The 23386-nt window shown below is 29.4% G+C and overlaps 1 long non-coding RNA gene across 2 annotated transcripts in view; it reads left to right on the top strand.

Moving 5' to 3' along the window:
- Window positions 1-10274: 10274 nt before the first annotated feature.
- LOC129966829 (uncharacterized) overlaps window positions 10275-23386 on the top strand; it is a 51862-nt gene continuing 38750 nt past the window's right edge. For both annotated transcript variants that reach the window (XR_008784298.1, XR_008784299.1), the window contains exon 1: window positions 10275-10428. This is a non-coding gene — a long non-coding RNA (uncharacterized LOC129966829). The remainder of the gene's footprint in view (window positions 10429-23386) is intronic.

Genomic DNA, 23386 nt, shown 5'->3' with positions numbered 1-23386 from the left:
CTAGAAAGATTAAAATATATATGTTATCATTTTTAGCAAATAAGTATCCTCAACTCAAATAAGGAAAATATTTATTATAAAGCATTCTAAAAGTTACTTCATGTATTATCTTCAGAATTAATTTCAACAAGTGGGAATGTTTTTCCTGTAACTTTTACACTCATTATCATAATCTTTCATTTTATGGTAAGATTTTATTATGACATCTTGGAAGATGTTGGTACGAAAATCCATCACAGTGAATGACTAAACGAGATTAATAAATGCATCTTTAATTTACATTCTCTTGATTAAATTAATATTTATTAAAATTATAAAAACTGAAATCTGCTATCGCAAATTTCTAATTATCATACGAAGACACTTTTTTTGAAGTCACGTGGTATCAACCCGACAGAAAAACATCATGTTCTCACATAACTCATATTTCGCAATTATCAACATTTAGAAAAGCAACGGTTTTTGCCCATCTCAAAATCAATCGAATTCTAAATTTCTTTTATTGTAAAACCAGTTTAAACTAGTTTTAAACATTCACGTGACTATCAGATTAATCAAACGTCGATCTTTAGAAAAACGATGTTTGTTTTTTCATCTCAAAATCGTTCAAGCTTCAAAACTTTACCTCGAAACCAGATTTTTTCCCTTCAAAATCCGGTTTAAACTGGTTTGAAATGATCGCGTGACTATTCTATTGCGCAATCGTCAACTTTTAGAAAAGCTATGGTTTCTTCCATAGTAAAACCATTCGAGCTCTAAAAATTTTTTTGCCAGTTTGAAATATTATATTTTTATTATTATTATATACAAATATATTACTTTCGATACATCTCCTCGCTGTTTCACGATCATTCCCATTTTCTTTTATGTGCTTCGTCGGGCGATAATTTATTATGATACTGCCCTTTATTGGCCAGAAACGAGAAGCAGGTACATTGTGGACATTCGAGCCACAATGTAATTTTTTGTTGGTGGTAAGTCGCCACATGTGACAAAATTCTTTATCGTTTTCGAATAACCTTAAAAGCGAAAAATTGATGCCTTAAAAGCAATAAACCGCCAATTTTCTGCCCAGTCATTTTTTGCTTCAAAAACCTCAAACCCAAATAGCATCATGCTCTTACATTATAATAAACATTTAATTATTTACAGCAAAGAAATTTTCTAAATAAACCATCATTTTTAAACACCCTTTTTTGTTGTTGGCCCTTGAGGTGTACCCTTGTTCTTCCCATATTGCCCTTAAGTCATCTCCCTATAGTCCACTACCCCTCGTTTTTCACTAAGTATGCGTTTCAGTTTGTTTATTTGATATACTATCAGGATACGTCACAGTACCTTAATGGAAAAAAATCAGTATGTATTTTAGATATCTTCCCGTTGAACGATTAGGTCAAAAATTTGATGTCAATATTATATACCAGCTTTCCGTCTATTAGAATGTATGGGCTTTAGGCTCTTGAACTGATATACCCATGACTGGAATGTACATGAGAAAATCCCTTTGATGGATTTGATTAATTTTATTTGATTGACACTGAAATATACATCTACAGTTTCACGCCTAAAATTTTAATCATATTGCTTGTTAAATTCGTGTTCGGATGCTCGTTGTGGGAAAGACAGACTAACTAACTTGTAGACGAAATATCACCCGAAATTTGTAGGGCTTAATAATTTTTATTTTTAGACAATATACAAGATTTTATTTGTCTAGCTTTCCGAATTTATTTAACGGTGCTAGTCTAAAATTTAATACAGACCTGTAACACTGACAATAACATCATATATGAAATATAATCATCAAGTTTGTTGCCTTTTTTCTACCGTTGGGCTTCGCATGCTGATGAAATGGACAGGCCGATCCGAACAACTTAAAGACAGATTTAGTTTAAAATACTCGGCAGATCTAAATTTCTAACGATAAACAAGACACCAAATTTCATTATTTTTGTAGCTGCGTTTTTGAGGTGTCACTTTCAAATCACAAGGGCAGGCAGACAATTCTTTGGCCGAAAAAAAACAACACTAAATACAAATGTACCATTTTCATAGAAATTAAACTACCAAATTTCATTTCACTAACTTGTTCCATTTTTGAGTTATTGCGTTGAAGCACAGATCGACTGACACATTTAATTCCAAAAAGGCATTTTTTCGAATTTAAGGAACTCTGAAATATAGAAATTCATCAAAATAATGAGGAAATTTTTTTTAAAAAAATTGCATCTACATATAATTTTATAATTGCATAATATGCATATCAGCATATAAATTGCATAGTTCATATAACTAGAAGATTAATAAGTCTCAATAACTGTTTCGTTTCATTAGTTGTATATATTTTTATACTTAATATTAATGTTTCTCTTATTCCTCATATATGCTTAATGTTTTTGCAATATTATCTAACCTTATTAATATTTTCTTGATTAAATATTTGAAACATATGATTCAATACCTACTATATAGATATGTTACATTCTATTTTGTGTTTATGTAGTTAGAATTTTTATAAAAAATCAGAATCTTAGACTTCATCTGATTTCTGTATATTTTAAACTTTATTGTGGCTTTAAAGAAGCTAATTTTTAACAACATTTTTTCTTCTTTTTTAGCTTTTCTCGTTAAATTTCTGAATAAAAATACTTATTTATAGCTCTTAATATTTCTGAATATCATCCGATATCTTCAAATATTTCTTTTCTTTTAAGGTACTTTTTTTTTAAACTTTGTGATTATATTTTTATTGTTTGTGATTTTACGGATCACTTCTTCGATCCTTTTTATCATTTCGTAAATACGTAACCAAAACCTCAGTTTTTAAGAGATTTTTTTTTTAATTTAGAAAAATAAGAATTTTCAGGAAAATTAGTTTTCTTAAAGGAAATCAAAGACTTAATTTGATCGCCTTCAATTAAGCTGCTGCATTCGGTGAGTAAATAGTTTCAAATCTGGGACGTTTCTCAATGTAATCATAATGTAGAAAATGTCATAAAATAATTTATTTAATTATTTATTTTTCTTGTGATACATCAATATTCTCAATTAATGATGATAATCTCAATCTTATGATGTATATAGCTTAGAATCCATATAGTAATAGCTTGATGTATATAGCTTAGAATCCATATAGTAATAGCTTAATGTATATAGCTTAGAATCCATATAGTAATAGCTTGATGTATATAGCTTAGAATCCATATAGTAATAGCTTGATGTATATAGCTTAGAATCCATATAGTAATAGCTTGATGTATATAGCTTAGAATCCATATAGTAATAGCTTGATGTATATCGCTTAGAATCCATATAGTAATAGCTTGATGTATATCGCTTAGAATCCATATAGTAATAGCTTGATGTATATCGCTTAGAATCCATATAGTAATAGCTTGATGTATATAGCTTAGCTTATTAACATTACTGAAATTAAATATTTATTTAGGAGGGATCGCAATTCTGGAATGGATTTTGACTAATAGATCAAATAAGAATTTAATTAGTAAAAATGCTGTTAATATTCGAAGAAAATAAGAATTAATAAGAGTTAATATTTGAAGAAAAATAAGAATTAATAAGAGTTAATATCTGAAGAAAAATAACAATCAAATAAGAATTAGTAAAAATGTTGTAAATGTTTTAAGAAAAATGTTGGGAAATTTATAGAAGAAATTTGGACTAATAGATCAAATAAGAATCCATAAAAATGCTGTAAATATCTGAAAACAATGTCTTGAATATTATATAAAAGATTTTGACTAATAGATCAAATGAGAATTAGTAAAAGTGCTGTAAAATTTTGAAGAAAACTGTTATTTTGTGTTGATAAAAATCTGAAATAGGCACGCGATACATGAAAATGCATAAATATTGTTTGCAATCATTTTTCAAAAATAAGTAACAAAAAAGACGGAGTGTGCGTTTAGAAAAGTATAAATTTTTACTGCAATCATCATTTAAACATATAAAAAAAATTCTTGATCATGTGCTTTATTATTAATAAAATAATTGTCCCTAAATAGTTAATGTTTTTTTGCATTTATCGTCATATGACTGCTATATTCTTGAACTAATCCTACATGACCTTAGTACTCTTATACTTTTGACAAACACGTGAATTTGTAACTTTCTAAATGAAAAAAATAAAGATTTTCCGCATTTTTTCCTTCGAACTGTTCATTCAGAAACGAACATAACTCATTCATCGCGAGAATCGAACAGAATGGAATGATGCGAGAAAAGAAAGATTCATTTCATTCCTCTCACTTATGCATATTTAGAATGTCTCTTTCACTTTGATTCATGGCGTGATTTCACTACTATTTGTCAGTTCTTATGAGAAAATGACCGGAAACTCATTGTAAAATAGTGGCACGTGGCCTTTCGCGCCTTCTGGAAAATTGCATGAATCAGTCTTGAAGGTGATTGTCAGCTGTTTACATCCGATTTACATTGGCAAGATTCTTTGGAGAAGCCAAAAGTTAAGGCTTAAATATTTATATAATTTGCATGGGAATTAATAGAGCAAAAAGGAGTAACTATTTATAAGTAAATATGCTGAAAATTTGAGAATAAGCAATATTATAGGTACTAATGTACAAATATATAACTGTTAAAGTGCTCTGTGATTGCCCATCGTTTCTCTGAAAATGTTTCATCAGTAAATCAGTTTGTGCCATGTTGGTGAAAATGTTCAAAACAAATCAAATGAAATACAGTACAAATATTTCTTTTCGGAACAATGTTTTTCTTACATTTTCGAAAAAAAAAATTTGTTCCGCTGTTTTTTATACTTTTCCATTTTGTTCCAGTCTAGCTGGAGGGAACTTTCCAAACATTTCTCATATTCTCAAATAAAGGTGAATTTGTGTTTAAGACACGTTTTTCTTCCACTTGACAAAGAACTATAATTGCAGTTACAAAATCACGTTCGAAATTTGATATATTTAAGTCACTGCGTTTTCAAATGATCGCGTTTATATTCTTCTGTAAGCACAGACCGACAGACGTTCAACCCCATGTCACAATTCGGTCAAAATTTTGTAGGTGTCTACTATATAGATGTTAAATTTGTGTACCGAATTTTATCCATCTAGTTCCTTTTATTTTGTAGTTATCGTATTAATTTATATTCGAACAGCCTAACAGACAGATTTCCTCTGAACAGATTTTGCTCAAAAAATTCGACAGAAATTTACAAATTTTGTGTAATGTCCATATACGAAATTTCATTCGTCTGGCTCAAAGCTTTTTTTTTAGTTACCTTTGTCACAAACGGACAGACAGACTGACATTTTCTAGAAATGTGTTTTTCGAACTAAGAGAAGCCTAAAAATGGGGAGATCCGTCAAAATCTCGAGTTCGAATTGTTTGATGATTAAAATACTTTCTCTGTACATCGTTATACGAGAAAGTAAGAAAGCATGCATTCTAAATATAGGTAGATAGACTTCCTCGGAATTTAATTCTCTCAAAACTTGATAGAAATGTATAAATTTGGTGTAAAGACCGTATCCTAAATTTCATTTGTCAAGCTCAAAGTGTTTATGAGTTATCTTTATCAGAGACAGACATACAGATATGTTTCAAAAAGGTGTTTATCAAACTCAGGAAGGTTTAAAACCTTCATCAAAATCTGGAGTTCGAATTTTTTGACGAATTACAAAACTTTCTCTTGGTCTAGGTTTGCCACACGACGACCCGCCTACTCGAAAGAAGACCTTGAAGATCCCGCCGGGGAGGGAACCATTATTTATTTATTGAAAGGCTGATAGTCATCGCCAGAATATAGTCTTCAAATAAGGGTATACGTTATAGTTCATTTGACTAAAATGAAATATTTAAATTAAATAGTTAGCAAACCAATTCTGGGTTCAGAAGACTAAGTTGGAAATTACATATAGAAAGCAATAACACACATAAACATAAAAAAATATCACCATGTCTAAAGGATGGAAGACATAGTATACTATACCGCAATATCAAACAATGTACCAATATCGAAAATAATATACCTATCCCACTATATAAAGTAAAAGATAAGTGAATGGCACAAATACAAGGTAAAAATACAAAGCAGATCTATAATGACAAACAAATAAATAAAGAGCACTACTAGAAGTTAAATATTCCATATACGACAAAGAAAAATAACGAATAGCGTGAACTACATGCTACTCAAAAGTAAATCTGAAACATCTAAGCTAGCTCTCCGTAATTAAAACTTTTTTATAATCATTGAATATGAAAATCCATGTAAGTTACATTCAAACTAATGATTAAAAAGACCGCTTCGTAGGAAAGTGTAACTTGGAGCTAAAAACGAGGTATTTCGACAAAAACTAAAATGTATTGCTTTAAAAAAATATTTATTCGAAGCATGCTGCCAACCACGTGTGTATAAGACGAGCAGGAGCTACCACCCAACCCCCTCAGGTAATTTATCAAGTGCTTAAAAATTGTGTGTATCATCTCTTGCCAACAGACTGAAGAAATCACGCTGCACACATCGTGACATTTTCAACTAAACTGTTTAGTTGAAAATAAAATTATAGGTACGCGCTTAATCTTAATCATTTTCTCTTTTTCGGTTGTTAAATTTAAAACCGGATTGACGTAGTTACATATCCAGACGAAAAAATATTCTCGGTGTGTACCACTGTTTATCAATTTCTAAGAGTTTGTTCTGATAGAAATTATACAGTAAAAGTGATAATAAGTGTCATTTATTCAGTTTATATCTTTTGGAAATAATATAAGTGCTATAAAATTCTATAATGCATTTTTTCAGCTCATAAAATACACCTTTTATGACATAAACAGTCGTCATTTTTTCGGACAAGATGAATATTTAAGTTGATAGGGTTAACGATGTGTGTTCGGAAGTAGCTGTAAAAATGTATACACGTCATGTGCACGTCAAAACGAAATGCATTTAGCTTTACAAACAGGTGATTTAGTGCAAAACAGTTTATACCGAATAACATAAATACCGTTGTAATGAAACGGATGTTTGGCTTAAAATCCAGGAAGTTAGTTGTTTGTTTCCTGCACTAACGTAAAAACTTAAGCGAAATTCCGTGTTTTGACAAGAAGTATGTTTTATTTTTCAACAATATTCATGGCATAATTTTTTAATACGGTAATACTGACACAGGTTGCGTCGATAACTGAATTTTTTTACTTTTTTGGCACACAAAGTATAGAGAAAATATTGCAATTGTCAAAAAATTCCGTAATTTTGACTATCTCCACGTTTTAGTTCTCTCTGAGTTCGGAAAATATCTGTCCAGAAATTTTTTTTTTAAATGTCCGTCCGACTTTCTGTTTGTGACAAATATAATTCGAAACGCTTTGAGCTAGATGAACTAAATTTGATATATGGTTTTACACCATGTACAACAAATACACAGATATACAAAGTATAGAGAAAGTATTATAATCGAAATTCGAATTCAAGATTTTGAAGAATTTCCACAAAATGAGTCTGTTTACCTGGGACAAAGATAACTATAAAAAGCTTTGGGCCCATATGAAATAAATTTAGTTACCTACATTTCACAAATATATAGATTTCTATCAAATTTTGAGCAAGTCTGTCCAACTGTTCGAATATAAATTAATAAAATAACTACAAATCGAAGGGAACTCGATGGATAAAATTCCAATACACAACTATCAAATTGTAGATACCTGTCATTATAGACTAGTATCAAATTTTGAGCAAATCTGTCCAACTGTTCGAATATAAATTAATAAGATAACTAAAATCGAAGGGAACTCGATGGATAAAATACAATACACAACTATCAAATTGTAGATACCTATCATTATAAACTAGTATCAAATTTTGAGCCAAATCAAAATAGGGGTTTTGCACCTATACTTTCAGAAGCATGTGAAAGCGATAACACAAAAACGAAATAGCTTAAATACGATGAAATTTGGTATGTGATTTTACGATTACAGTTGTAGTTCTTTTGTTTCAATCGGTAGAGAAAAACGTAAAACACGAATTCCATTTTGTATACTATAATCAAATATCAGCGATTCATCGCCAAAACCCTTTTCAAGAACTACAAGATAAATTCAGTAACAAATGTCAAATTCCATCCAAAAATTAATATTGTATGTCAGTGCCACACGAGGTGCTCTCTGCCGTACCCAAGGTCCATAGATTTTGCGAGGAGTAGGGGATAATGCTTTTATTTGAGAGTATGCGAGAAAGTTTTGGAGAGACCACTCCCGCAGGTTTCTATGTCGAACAAACTTTATCGGAGATTATTATATAGAAATTGGTATGCAAATTACATATCTAACAAGCTAAATGGTTGAATCTTCCTTTTTTTCCACTCAAAATGTACTTCTAAATAAAATTTAGAAGCAAATCTCCGTAATGGTTTACTATTTGTTGGCTTGTCTACGTGAAAGCGAAGACTGAAAACCGAAGTTCATTGGATGAATTTTACATCTTTGATGGAATTTATGGATTATTTTTTCACGAAATTTTCAAATCCCAAAGGGAAAAATGTAAAATGAATATTTAATTATCATCTCTATACCGTGCGATTAAACACAAGAACTATGATACGAAACTTCGAGAAGCAATGTTCTCTCTGATTAGCTAACGTCTTGTTAAGGACGAAATTCTTTAAATTGGATTTCAATCTCCTATATGCAAAGAATTACTCGTTAATCTAGCATGAGTGATTCAATTTGCAAGAGAGCATTTTGAGATAATTTTCGTTTCCATTCTTAAAAAAACACATGTTGGAAATGCGACATATTTCACATTCAATTTTTAATAATGAACAAAAATTGCATTGCGAGATACTTCACATTTACAGATGGTCTAATTTTTTATCGAGTGACACATCATCAAACATCACGAGATATTAAATGTCATCTAAAAATGATTGGACTGTTAGTCATAATTCAGAGGAACGTTTTTATATGCACTGTCATGGTTTTAAATTAGTTAAAAGCCGAAAACGCATTTAAGTTTTTCCTGTGTTTGAAATAAAAAGAACACGGGTGGATGAAGCACATTGAATCTTTGTTCATCTTTAAATTTTAAAATTTTCACCATTCCCTAAAATAAAAATTATATGAGATTGATTTATAATCATTTTAATTAGTGAATCTGCATACCTTTATAAAAAGAAAGATTATTGAGAAAAACTATGAATAATGATTGAAGTAATTATAATAAAAACCTTTTCATATGTTGCTCAAGATCAAAAGTTTTTGGAAATTTTGATTAGAAACAAGGGAAAAGACCGTCTTTCTAGCATACTAATACAGCATGACGCTCTATATATTTAGCTTCCTCTGATAAAGAAGGGAACCATGCACATATCCTGGAAAATTACTTTTAGATTATTTGATCCAAACTTTGGCTTTGATCCGTGATTTTGGAACAAAGATCGCATATTGAAATTCGTTTACCAGTTAACGCTTTCATCTCATGTCAATTTTGAATATAAATTTCCAATGGCTTTATTCCGGTAATAAAACCATATGATTAGTTTCATCCATCTGAGTGATTGAGTTTTTGCCTTATTTTTTCCACGTATGCATGAACATACGGGGGAAAAATAAGACAGATAGATCATACTTGGAGTTTGTCCAAAATTCCATGTCAATCTAACTTAACTGGAATGAAATTTTCCCATCCATCCTTTAATAATCAGCCCTTTAAGAAATTGTCATAAACACTTCCGGATTCTATTGTTCCAAGCTCTAAAATGTAAGCATACGTAATAAAAATTACAGACTTCTGCTGATTGATCTTTGCTAACATAAAAAAATAGAAAATGATCATAATACAACATAAAAAAAATTAAAATAAGAAGAGAAGTTTACTATCCCATTATTAATTATTATTCCGCCTTCATAGGTATAAAATACATGCCTGAGTCTCTCTAGATGCTAAAACAGAAGTAATAATAATTTAGAAGATTCGAATAATTTTCGAATAAATTAAGAGATCTCTATGTAGATCAATATGCAGAGACTAAGTTTCATTAGATATTTATGTCATAATTTCGCAGATTATTTTGATTTATTTTCTAGGCAGAAACATCATTGTTAGATGGAGTTTTATCAGATTGCGTAAATGATTAAGAAAACGCACATACAGCATTTGAATCCATAGACATGTCAGAAGCTCATCATCCAATTCTTGATGTGTGCAAAGAATAGATAATAAATGTCAACATTCGACGAAGAATAGGATGGTTCAACAAAGTAAGCAAATATATCCATGATGATAAACGACGTGACTGACGAATTGACCTATTCTGTGAGAGGGAAATGATATAGGAGAATCGACAATTCTTCAGCATTTTTTACGAGTGTCTTATGGTTGCCTTATGAAATAGTTCGTTATGTCCCTTGTTTGCCAACAGAAGAGCGAAGTAAATGGTCAGTACTGTTTTTGTCATTATTCTGTGATGAAATGACTGATTTTGAATTGTCGATTTACTGGAAAAGAGGCATGGAATCCCGAGACTTGAAATGTCGGGTAAAAAATGCTAATCCATAGGATGGAGATAGACAACCTCTTTAAGAATGATTTGATTATCATTGTATGTGGATCATACTTGTATAAAGGGATACAAAATGCGATGATTTGTTATATCAATTGTCTTAATTCTGTTATGATTCAATATAATCCAAGACTCATACGTCAATTAAAAATAAACAATTTTATTTCTTCACATTTTATAATCTTTTAATTAGCCAGCAAAACTTAATTTCTGGATATCCTTAATAGAAAAATTAAAAAAAAAACACTTTTCAAACATAAGAAATACCTGAAATAAAGATATATATCTTTTTTTATATTTTTAAAATTAAAGTTAATTTGAGACACAAAAAAACCTAAAATTTAGATGCAGCAAAAAAACGCTATGTATTCTTTTGTGCAAGGATCAAATATCTACAAAAACCACAACAAATAGTTTCGATTCAAGCTGACTTTTTTATACGAATCATTCGAAACTATGTAAATTATGATAAGAAAGGAAGAAAATAATAATGAATGTAATAATCGACAATAACGTTAATAGTAACAAAATAACGCTATGCATTCTTCTAAAAGTTATTTATTAATTTGTGAAAGGATCAAATATCTGCAAAAAAACGACAAATAGTTTCGATTCAAGCTGACTTTTTTATATGAATCATTCGAAACTATGTAAATTATGATAAGAAAAGAAGAAAATAATAATGAATGTAATAATTGATGCACAAATAATAATAATTTACCGATTTGAGGGATGTGTTGCGGAGTTCTTAAACTCAAGGCTCTAAATCTCTGGTCTGAACAGGCGATATGGGTATAGCAGGGAATTGTAACAAGTTGTTAAATTCTATGAAGGTAAATATTTTTCATAGAACTGTAAATTGATTATAAATAATATTTCGAGAGAAAGAAGAAAAATAAATAAAATATAAAAAGGAATAATTTTACGTAAGTGTGAATAATAATAAATGCTCTGGAAAATTCTTCGAGGTAAATGAAGAATTCTATGCAGAATAATATCACCTTCATTTAGCAACAAATTACGTTAAAATGCCTAAATAACAAGATTTTCCTTAATGCAGAACTGAACCATTTAATTAAATTGATGTCCGTCTACTCTACTAAATCTTTGACGCGTGCCGTAACAGTTAAAGACGTCAGTCTTTCAAATATGAGCATCTTATTTGATAGTTGGGTAAGTGTTTTTGATGACTGATATGTTTGCGAGAGCGAGCGGCGACCATTTGGAGGAAGTGTCCTTTCTGTCGAATGATGTAATCGGCTTAGAATGAGTGAAAATGATGTACAGACTCTCAGATTCGCACGTATTTATCAATCCTTGACTGACTTTCGCATCCTTTTTAAATATTTAAATAATATAAAAGAATCATTTTATTAATTGAGGAATCTTATTTAAAGATGAAAGAGAAGGTATACTTAATTTCATTAAGGTGTACGTATACACTTGAAACTTCGAAAATCGTTCAAAATTTCGAATATTTTTTTTTATTGTTACAAACTGTTCTCTGATTCTTTAGCTTTCAAACGATACCACGATGTTGTCAATCTTCGGAATATTTCTTGAGATACTTTCATAAAATCTCTAGTTTCGGGTTTTTTAAAAACTCATTTTATGATGAATGATATTTTTCCACCATGTTCCTTTATTCAAACAATCATAACTCAACAAGAAATGAACCAAATATAATTATTTATATATCAAAATAATCTGTATGAAACAGTGGATGTTTTCAGCCTCAATCAAAGTTACATTTATAGAAATAAATTTTTAATAGCTATTTAAAAGTTAAAATTACAGAAAAATCTCGTTTTTTCTATTCATCGTTGATGAAAAAATTGTTTAAAAAACTATATATTTTTATAACCTGATTGGGACAGACTATATGAAGACTAATATTAGGCATAATTTCCAACTAGAATTGTGTGTCTGTACAAATTAGAATTTAAGATATCATGTTTCAAAAAATAGGCTAATTAGCTCATTAAATATTAATTAATTAATTAATAATTAGTGTAATATGTTTTTTTCTCACTGAAATGAGTTTAAATATATATTAATCACCTACTGTAAAAAAACTGGATTTTTAAAGTTAAATTTTTTAAAAAAAATCTTCTAGTGTGTACGTAATTTTAAGTAAAAAATTCCTCCTTCGGAGTTTGATGCAACTCCTTGTATTAAACTGCTTTAAATCAGAAAAAAAATGAGAAAAAAATTAATAAGATGAAATTTGATAGGCAATATGTGCACCAAAATCATAAATTAGTAGCAAATTTTTCACAAAATTCAGCTGTGCAAAGTTGTTACTATTTCCGTCCGTTTGTGCATGTGAATATGTAATGAGCAAGATGTCTGATTCCAATAAATACTTTATTCGGCAAAATTTTGAAGCAGGATCAAATAGTTGATCATATTCGTGTAGAGTAGGCTGCTTCGGCAAAATTTTGAAGCAGGATCAAATAGTTGATCATATTCGTGTAGAGTAGGCTGCTTCGGCAAAATTTTGAAGCAGGATCAAATAGTTGATAATATTCGTGTAGAGTAGGCTGCTTATTCATAACATTGTCTTCTATTCTGTTCATTTGAACATAATACATTACACTCCCGAGTATCCGGCCTAATGTAGCGTAAGGATTGGCCAGATAACAAAGAAGTCGGATAGGTCGGAGTTCTAAGAATTCATTTCTTTGCCCACCATTATCAGAAGACAAAGTTTTTATCCACAACTCACTGTTATAATACGTATTTTCTCACTTCTTATTGAGTACTAAGCCATCCATTTATCTCAATGTGAACGCGGCCGCGGCTCGGGGAATCATAAAAGCAGTTGCCGGCAACGTATCTAGTTAAAATAGAAGATTCCGTACTAGTTTATATATGTTTACATACTGCACTGCACGTTTCAAGAATTTATTAGAGAAAAAGTAAGTTAACGGATATAAACTATTCACATTTTAACATAAATTCTGTAATGCTCAACTTAAATGCAGGAAACATAAACAAAACATTAATGTAAATCGTATGCCTAATTCTTCAGTAAATTGGCTCAAACTGATTTTATTTTTCACTGATAAATGATTGCACAGATATGAAAAGATAAGAAAAGAGTCAAAACTCAGTTTTTAAGTTTTTAGAAAGTCCTTAATAGATGACTTAATAGACACCTTGCATTCCTCATTTAATTACGATGAAAGAAAACTAGGCCGGATAGTACGGAAGCTGGATAATCACTAACCGGATTCTCGGGAATGTGCTGTAACTCAATATAGCAAACAATTAGATAAATAATAATTCACATGTGATCTTAAGATCATCTTCGTAGCTTTCGTATTGACATAAAATTTCAATATTTCTATCAAATTGCATACTGAGTTGGCATAAAAGAGGAAATCCAAATACCTTATCTTTGTTAAGTTAAGCACAACACGCACCATGTTGTTGAAATATATGAGAAAGTCAAACATTAGTCAGTTAAATTGTTCTCCTTCTTCGAAAAAAATAAAGGAAATAAAAGTTTATAAAGAGATCTGAATTTAATACATGCAGGAAGTAGATAATTAATAAAACCAGCGGGAGTTGTCTCCCTTGAACTTTCTCGCATACTTTCTAATAATATCTTTCATTTCATCATGACGTAAACTTGTCATGCCATATTAACCTTTGGCGTGAATTTAGCATATTTTACTGAATCTATTATGTCATTCTTGGCGAATTATTTGGCGATTTACCCCTGGTGTGCGGTTAATCGTATCCAAAAATCGAATTTGTGTTTTAGACACGTTTTTCGCAATTTATTGAAACAAAATTTTGACACAAAACTGCACTTGGGGTTACAAAATCCATACCAAATTTGATACATTTAAGTCATTGCGTTTTTTGAAAGATCGCGTTTACATGTTTCTGAAATTGCAGACCGACAGACAGTCAATCCATTGTTGGATTTTGCTCAAACTTTGATAGGTGTCTTTACTATAGATATTTAATCTATATATCGAATTGTATCAATCTAGTTCTCTTCGTTCTGTAATTATCGTTTTAACTTATATTCGAACAGTCGGACAAGCAGACTTCTATTGACAGAATTCACTTAATATTTGATAGGAATCAGCAAATTTGATTTAAAGACCGTATACCAATTTTCAACCGTTTAGCTCAGAGTTTTTGTGTTATCTTTGTAGAAAACATACAGAAAGACGTATATTTTCTAAAAATGATTTTTCAAACTCAGGATGGTCTAGAATGTGAGGAGTCGTCAAAATCTTGAGTTCGAATTTTTTGACGATTACTATACTTTTTCTATATTACATATACGAGAAAGTAAAAATGAAACCTTTATTAAACCTTAAAAATGAAACCTTTATTTTTTGATGAATTATTTCGAAAGCGGTCTATAATATATTCCGAAGAATCGAAAAAGTTAAAACATTCCTTGTAAATATATACAATCAATGTGTGTATGAACTTGATTAAAGCAAATAAACAGGAAATATCCATTATAATATGCGTCACTCTGACGCATAAGACATATTATGTGCTAAATTTAGCAGATGTGTTAATACTTTTCGGTTTAGAGCGGATCGGAGAGCATGAAATTATAATGACGTTCAGTTATTGGCATATTAGATAGTATTTTATTTCTGTTTTCTCTCATTGATATGATTGATCTAGTGATCCAATACATTGATATGATTTAGATCTATTTATGTTTATGGCCGAAAGTGTACCAGAACCAATCTTTTCTTTTATTTATAAACCGCTAGGGTACTTAATACAGAAATTGCTCTTTATTGCTGAATGGCAGCAGTAAAATGTAAATAAACCTTCGTACAAACGTTTCCAATTGGAAGCTTTATTCATTGGAAGCTTCATTGGAAGCTTTTACAATTGCACTTAATTCAAATTCCACTTAGCTAATTTTTGGAATTTAAAAATATTGTTTGAAATGTTCAGGAGAATATTCGCCATATCAGCAAAAACTCCAAATTAAAAAAACCGCAATGAATTAAAATTTAACAAAATTAAAATAATAATGTGTAATCGCTATGATTTACTTATGGAAATCGATATTCAAAAATTCCAACCCTATAATCCCACAAAAATTATTACTATATTATCTTAAAACTCAAAAAAAAATCTTTTCAATAATTTCAATTTTTTTTCCACGCAAACTTTTTAAAATTTAATTTCAAGCACAATCTTTAACAATATTTTTAATCTTACGATGAAATTTAAACACAAGTGCTAAAAAATTTAATTGCATACTTTTATCAAAGCAAAAATTAAGATTAAAAACTGCTTTCTTTGACATTAACTCCAAAGTATAATTTTCATTTCTTCTTTTATTTCGTAGAATATCTATTTCTAAATTTGCAAGCCTTTCTGCGAAAATTTTTTATCAATTTCATTTTTAATTAAATTCACATTTTTTCAGCCACATCAAATAACAAGGTAAAATTTAAAAAAAAAATGCATTAAATATTAATCATTTAATAGTCTAAAAAGTCAATAATCTGGACGAACAAGCTGATTAAAAGCAAACAAGCTAAAGGTAGCGAGTTTAGACCAGTTTTCTTACGCACGTAAGAAAATAAACAAAACATGAGATCTGAAAGTACAAGAAGAAGCTAACAAAAAATATAAAAAGTGCAATAGCTATCACAGAAGACATGTTTTTATCATTGAATTTAAGATAATTTTTTTTTAAATCTGGAGGTCAGTACAAAAATCGTGAAAATTGAAACACTGTATATGAAATAAATTTTTTTAATGGAATGAAGAAAATGGAATTTGAATCACATTCGCAAAACATTCTAATACTGAGTGAGCATGTAAAACATACTTTTTTTTATAATGGTCATTTAAACTCGTTTCTTTATAATAATTTTCTGTGCTCCATGCTTTACGACTTCCGTTTCAGCCTCTTGATTTTTGCTAAGAAAAGTTTTATTCTCAATTTTTAAAATAAATTAATTAAATAAAATGTTCAAAAGAATGTGCATTTTATTAATGATTAATTTTTACTTTTTAATATGCTATAAATTACATAATTTATTATTACAATTTTTAAGGAATATTTTAATTATTGTTTTCGCAAAATTGCAACCAGACGGTATTTTCTTTCATGGCATTATTATTTAGTTAAAGTAACTATATTAACTGATAATTCAATTTTTAAAATATTATATTGTCATCGTTAACGTACAACCGTGTCAGATTTCAGAATCCTAACTTAATACAAAACGAGTTGAAGTTGTTTTCCGGAAACATTCACTTATAAAAGCATTATCTTTCTCCATATTAAATTGCGGGTGAGTTACATGCGAAAGTTATATAAAAAAGAAATCATTAGCGAGCAATATTTACGAACTAGAAGTAGTTAGCAAGCGATCTTTGGCGATTAATCGCTGGAAGCCATTAATACGCAAGTGTCAGAAAACCGAATATGTATTTTGACTTGTTCGTTCTGACCGATTGAAACCATCATTTGACGTAAAACTACAATTGTAATCAAAAAAACACATTCCAAATTTCATTTATGCGTTTCAAGTTTCATTTATTCATCATTGCGTTTTTGAATTATCGCTTTTACATACATGCGAAGGTACAAACTGTAGGAAATCAATTCTTTGGCAGATGTAGTTCAAAATTTGATACAGATCTCATTTTAGATGTTAATTTTTATTTATCTAGCTCTCTAATTTTTGTGTTCCTTTTTGGACAGTTGGGCAATCAGACTTCCTCTGAATAGATCATGTTCAAAATTTAAGTATCCTTTATAGTACGTTGTATATGCCTACAAAGAATACTTGTGTAAACAGTAATGGATTTTTGACTTGGCAAATTAGATGACTACCTTGAATTAAAAGTCCATAGGCGTATTGAAAACGAAATTTATAATTTTGTAGAAAATACTTCATGAATTATAAAATATATATGTATAAAATACCATTAGCATTTTGTCAAGAATGATTGTTCAAACTCCTAGCTGTTTCAGAATATTACTGATTATTTATATTGATTATTCAGAATGTTATTTCCTTAGTTGCATGCAAAAATTTAGTGTCTAATTAAATAGTATCCGTATACAAAAATTATTGTTGCTTATTCCTAAATTATAATCCAAGTATAGGGTGATTATAATTAAAGTTGTATTTTCAAAAAGCTATTGGAAAAAAAAACACTGGTCAGAATAACTTGATATTTCATCTGAGTTTACGTAAAACAATAAGAATTTCTTCTGAAAAAGATTGTTGTTCATAAGTTGGTCGATAAATGTCGATGTACTCGTCAAAAAAGACAGATGTGATATTGTAGCCCTCTTTGTTCAAGGCCCATCTATTACGTCACGATGGTGCCACAACGGAGAGGTAAAATCAGATTTTAATTGTCCCTAGCCAAACACTAAAGAAAAAGGAAAAATATAATAGGTTTTTAATTGTCCTTAGGTTAAAAATTGTAGAAAAAGCAATTACTGATGAATCATCAAGAATATGTAATCGATAACGACTCGCTTAAGAAATATTCAATAAAGCTCTCCACTATTTTCTCTTATTAACTAAAAGGACAAAACAGCATCGTCAAAAAAAAACAGCATGTGTTTCAATGGTGGCATTGCGAAAGCGATGCCATAATACGTGTTTTCAATTCACATAATTTCGCAATCTGATCCTCTCACACAACATCTTTTAGGTAACACCACAGCTAAAAGTTGCAAAGGTTCAGATCAGGTGATCAGGGAAATAGCGACTGATGAATCTATCACGTCCACAAATATAGATTCAGCATTCATTACAATTTACGGAAGAGTGCTATTTTGCATAAAAATAACGATATTCTCACATCCGCACTGTTGCAGTGATGGAATGAGCTGATAGCGCAAAGGAGATTCATAATATTTCCCGTTGATTACACAAGTCACAGAACCGAAAAGACTAATTACCTAAAAAGTAAAAGGGCCAAAGATGAATGATGTCCTAAACCTGCATCACACAATGACTTTTGAGAATGAAGGAGCAATGATTGCATTTGGTACGGATTCTCTCTTGACCATATCCTGCAATTTTGAATATTGACCGAGCTTTAGTGTTGGAAACGATTTTTGTCATCCGCAAAATGTTCCATGCTCATGCATTGCCTACTCCCATTCTAGTCAGAAATTATGGGAGTGGGGAGGGGGCTTTTCGTTTTGTTATGTCAACAGGAAACAACTCCTTGAATATATGTAATTTTGAATAGATAGCATTTGAGGATGTTTCGCAAAATTTTAAAACCCGTGCTAACTGACATGTAAAAAGTTCGGGGAATTCCTCGTGCGCTAGACATTCCTAAAGAGCATGGCGCTTCCTGTAAGGCTGTAGCCACATCCTTCACTGACGCGTAAGCAATTATTTTCCTCCTTCTTCTATATATTTTACGTCAAATGAACTCATTTTTGACGTTTACTAAGTCTGATTTCTTGGTGTTAGATGATGACAGATTTTTTTAGCTAAAGAGAGATCCTAATCAGTAGGTATATTAAGAAAAAGGCACTAAGTATCTGAGATTTAAAAGCTTTTAGATTGCCTTTTCCTGGTATTGTTAATCTTTTAATTTACAACTTTCATTCTTAAAAACGCCATTATTAACTTGGAAATTCCATGTGCCACCTATGTAAACCATTGTATGTAGTTAAATTCTACTGTGGAAATTCAGATCTTTATATTTATACGTCAAACGTTGAAAAATACGTTGTAACTGAAAATGTTTTTTTTTTATTTAAATACTTTAGTGCAGTATTAAATTGGAGGTTGATGTTTACATTTTTTTATGAGTTGAATATAAAAATGGTACTACTTAAAAGTATATTTTCTTTGCTTTCTTTTACATTTATATAAAACAAATAGACGCAGGCAAATGGTACGACTTAAAAGTATATTTGCTTTGCTTTCTTTTACATTTATATAAAACAAATAGACGCAGGTAATATATAAAACAAATAGACATTTATATAAAACAAATAAACGCAGCTGCTAGTAAATAAATAAATAAAAACACACGCTTTCTTATAGAGTGTTTTTTTTTTATTTCAATAAAGTAAAAAAAAAACATCCTAAAATAATTAATGAATAAGTTATTAAATTAAAAAAATATTAAAACATGAAATAATATGAAAATTGTGAAAATAATAATTGATAAATTTAATTTAAAAAATAATCTTCTATTGTGCATTACTAAGATCGAAACATGCCAAAATTTGCCATTAGGTATGAATGCACATACTCGTGTTAGTTACAACTTATACTTATGATTAAACTAATTTATGAATATCCAATAAGTATCTTACGAACATATGCGCATCTTATCACATAGCAAATGTGCATTGAGTACAACATATACATCAATAGGACTCTTTTTCTCTTAATTTACTCTATTTTTAAAAATATGGCACATGTGTTAAGCGACGCTCTAAAGTGAAGATAATTGAATTGCATTTTCGATGGAGAGGGGGAAGTCCAATTTGTTTCCAATTTTAACAAAGATCTATGAATTTAGTATCAAGACCACATACCAAATTACATTTATTTCTTTTGTTTCATTTTTCAGTTAGTAGTCTCCTTTGAAAACCAACTGATTCTCCGGAGATATTGGTTAAATTTAATTTAAGTTCAATCGTTTAGATAAAAATTCATGTCTAAGATTACGTCAAATTCTCAGGTGTTAAAGCCTTGTTATTTTATTAGTCTTACGTGTATGTTCTGTTTATTGCATATATAGACTTTTCTAATGGTGACCAATTCCGTGACTTAATAGCGCTGTATTGTCCGGTTCATCTATGTTATAAATTTAATTGTATTGTAACTTTACTTTTTTATTCATCCTGTAAACTACATAGATATTAAATATAGAGTCCCTTCTTAAGTTTCAACAATGAAAAAAATTACGCGATTAAATATTTCATGAAAAAGCTTAAATTGTCATTGCAAAAATGTAATATTTTGTTGTAAAATAATAATAATAATAATTTACAAAATTCAGAAAAATCATTTTAACTGTTAAATTGTTATAATTAAAAAGGCAATTTCTTTAAAAGATAAAATTCATTTTTGTGCGATAATATTTTCTGAAATTATTGTGGAGAAACGCTGAAATTCACATTAATTTTTAATTAATTAAAATTCTAATTACAATTTCAAAAAATTCGTCTCTTTAAGGTACACATTCCCGACAAAATTTTCCAAAATTTGTTATCTTCGCACTACTGCAAAAGCAACTTTAATTTGCCATGTCGAATTCCCATCAAGAATTGATTTATACAATATCCTGCGATAGATAAACGGTCTTAAATTTTCATTGAACAACCCTTCTCATTGAGGACTACGACATGTCCATTCGCAGAGTCATGAGTTTCTGCTGACGAACTTTATTTCAAATAATAAATGACATCTGGTGTCCTAACATACAAAATTCAGCCAGTTTGAGCATATCTTATTACATTCTGTAATGCGGTAAACAAATTTCTATGTAATTTTCAGTTCTTCTAGTAACTAATAATTAATCTAATAAATAATAAACTAATAATAATCTAGAAAAAAATTACAGGTTATCCGTACTTCTGCAAGGCCACAGCTGCAACATATTCTTTCTTCTTTCTTAAACCATTTTCAATATGCAACACAAGAAATTAATGGTGCTGCAAATTCAACTAACATTAGAGTTTCACAACATTCTCAGATTATTTTCATATATAATTCCTAATTATTAGCATTTCTAATACATGTTTAGGACAGGACTTCTGATTGAACTAATTTTATGCTAATAATTCATATTAATGAATAAAATATGCTAAAATGTTCATTATCATTGTAGATAAATAGCGAATTGAGTAAAATAATTATAGAAAATGCAGAAAGAAAAAGTTCTAATTTACTAAAACACAGCCATTATATTAGTGTCCTCTAATATACTTCACATAATTCTATAGAAAATTAATACAGAAAATTTAATGTATTCGCCTTTTCTTCAAATAAATTATTAATGTTGCGACCGTTTTTTTTTTTAATTTTTTTGCATGCTTGGCTAAAAATAAAATTATTTTTAAGTTATACATAATTTTAAAACAACATTCGTAATTAGTAAAACACAATAAATTACATTTTGAAATCAAAATGTTTATTAAAATTTAGGAAAATCTTTCTTGCAAATAAAAAATATGTTAAAACTGCTGCAGGAATGTTAAAAAGGATAAATTTCGAAACAGTCTGAAGGAAACATAGCTATGACGACAAATATAAATGTAATAAATTATGTATTATTTAAATGTATGCACTTTGATTCATAGAATATTTTCTGGAAAATCTTAAATTGACGTTAATATCAAAACTAATTACTTTTCCTTCTCATGGCTAAAGAAAAGTTTAATGGCTCAAAAGTTTAAATATTTCATAAATATTTATATTTTACTTCTTACTACTAAAAAGGAAATTTACTTTTAGCACATTTCCTTCTTAATTTTATTCAAGTCATGATTTGTTGCATATTTATGAAGTAATTTCCTTGAAAAGTCTTTGTCCCATCATAACTAGAGTTAAAATCTGGTTTCCATAATTAGAGAAAATTCGAATGACAGCCTAGAAACTCTTGAATTGTACTTGTATTGTACTAAATTACTCTTGAATTGTTCCTTAATATTTCAGTTCATTTTAACAAAGCAGCTGGTTCCTGAGTATGCGTATTATACATGAATATATAATACGCATACTTTTCACCTTACAAGTTAACCCTAGAATGCATGACTTTATATTTTTTTACGAAAAAATACTTGTGTTTTTAAATAGCTGCATATGACAAAGGAAAATTATTTTAAAAAATTTAATTTATTTTCCTGGCCAAATTTTAACAAAAAAATTAAAATTTGCAAATTTCCTATATTATGAAATCCATGGATATAATTCACATTATAACAATTCTGAAATAAAAATCCCTTTTTACCAACATACTTTTTGCAAAGCAGATAAAATATATTGATAGCATTTTAAGGGTAGAATTATTCATACAATAGCTATCTTGGTATTTTTCTAAGTTTCCAGTTTAAATCTAATTCTAGTTCCGCTCTTGTAATCGGTGTTTTCTGCAAATGTTTATCAAAACGCATCTAAAATAAGGATTTTCAAACATCCATTCGGACTCTTTGGAATAGTCATGTGAAGCTTATAACGGGAAATTAAAATGCGCAGCCAAATAAATGGCTACACGATACATTGCAAGGCTAACTAGCTGTTTTATTCTCTTTGGTACATTTGCAAAACCATCAGGAGTGGTCTCTCTCGACTTTCTATTTGCATTTTTAACTGCATACTATTAATGAATAATAGTTATGAACGAGTCTTTTAGCATACGATTCATCACTAAAAATAGATAAGCATCAGAAAAACGAATGCAGATTGTGGTTAATAGATAAGCATCAGAAAACAATGTATTTTTGGAAGGATTTTGCCAAACCTATTAAAACAGAAATTAGAGACAGAATTATAATTGTATTCACAACATCACATATCAAATTTCATATTTGATCATTACGACTTTGAGTTATCAAGTTTAAAGGCTTATGAAAGAACGTACCGACACATGATCAACCCATTCATGGATATGATTTCAAATCTGATATATATCTAAACTTTGGATGTTACATTTTTGTATCAAACGTTATCTATTTAACTGTCATTATTTTTCAGTTATCATGTAAATTTATATTGGGATAATTGTGCAGACAAACTACCTCTGAATGGATTTCATTCAAAATGTGATATTGTAGAGGTTACATAGCTCTACTACCTTCTTTTTTGATGCAAAAGATGGTG

Source organism: Argiope bruennichi, chromosome 4 (genome assembly GCF_947563725.1).
Source record: "Argiope bruennichi chromosome 4, qqArgBrue1.1, whole genome shotgun sequence".
In the NCBI taxonomy this organism is placed as follows: Eukaryota; Metazoa; Arthropoda; class Arachnida; order Araneae; family Araneidae; genus Argiope; species Argiope bruennichi.
This window is presented reverse-complemented; position numbering and strand designations above follow the sequence as displayed.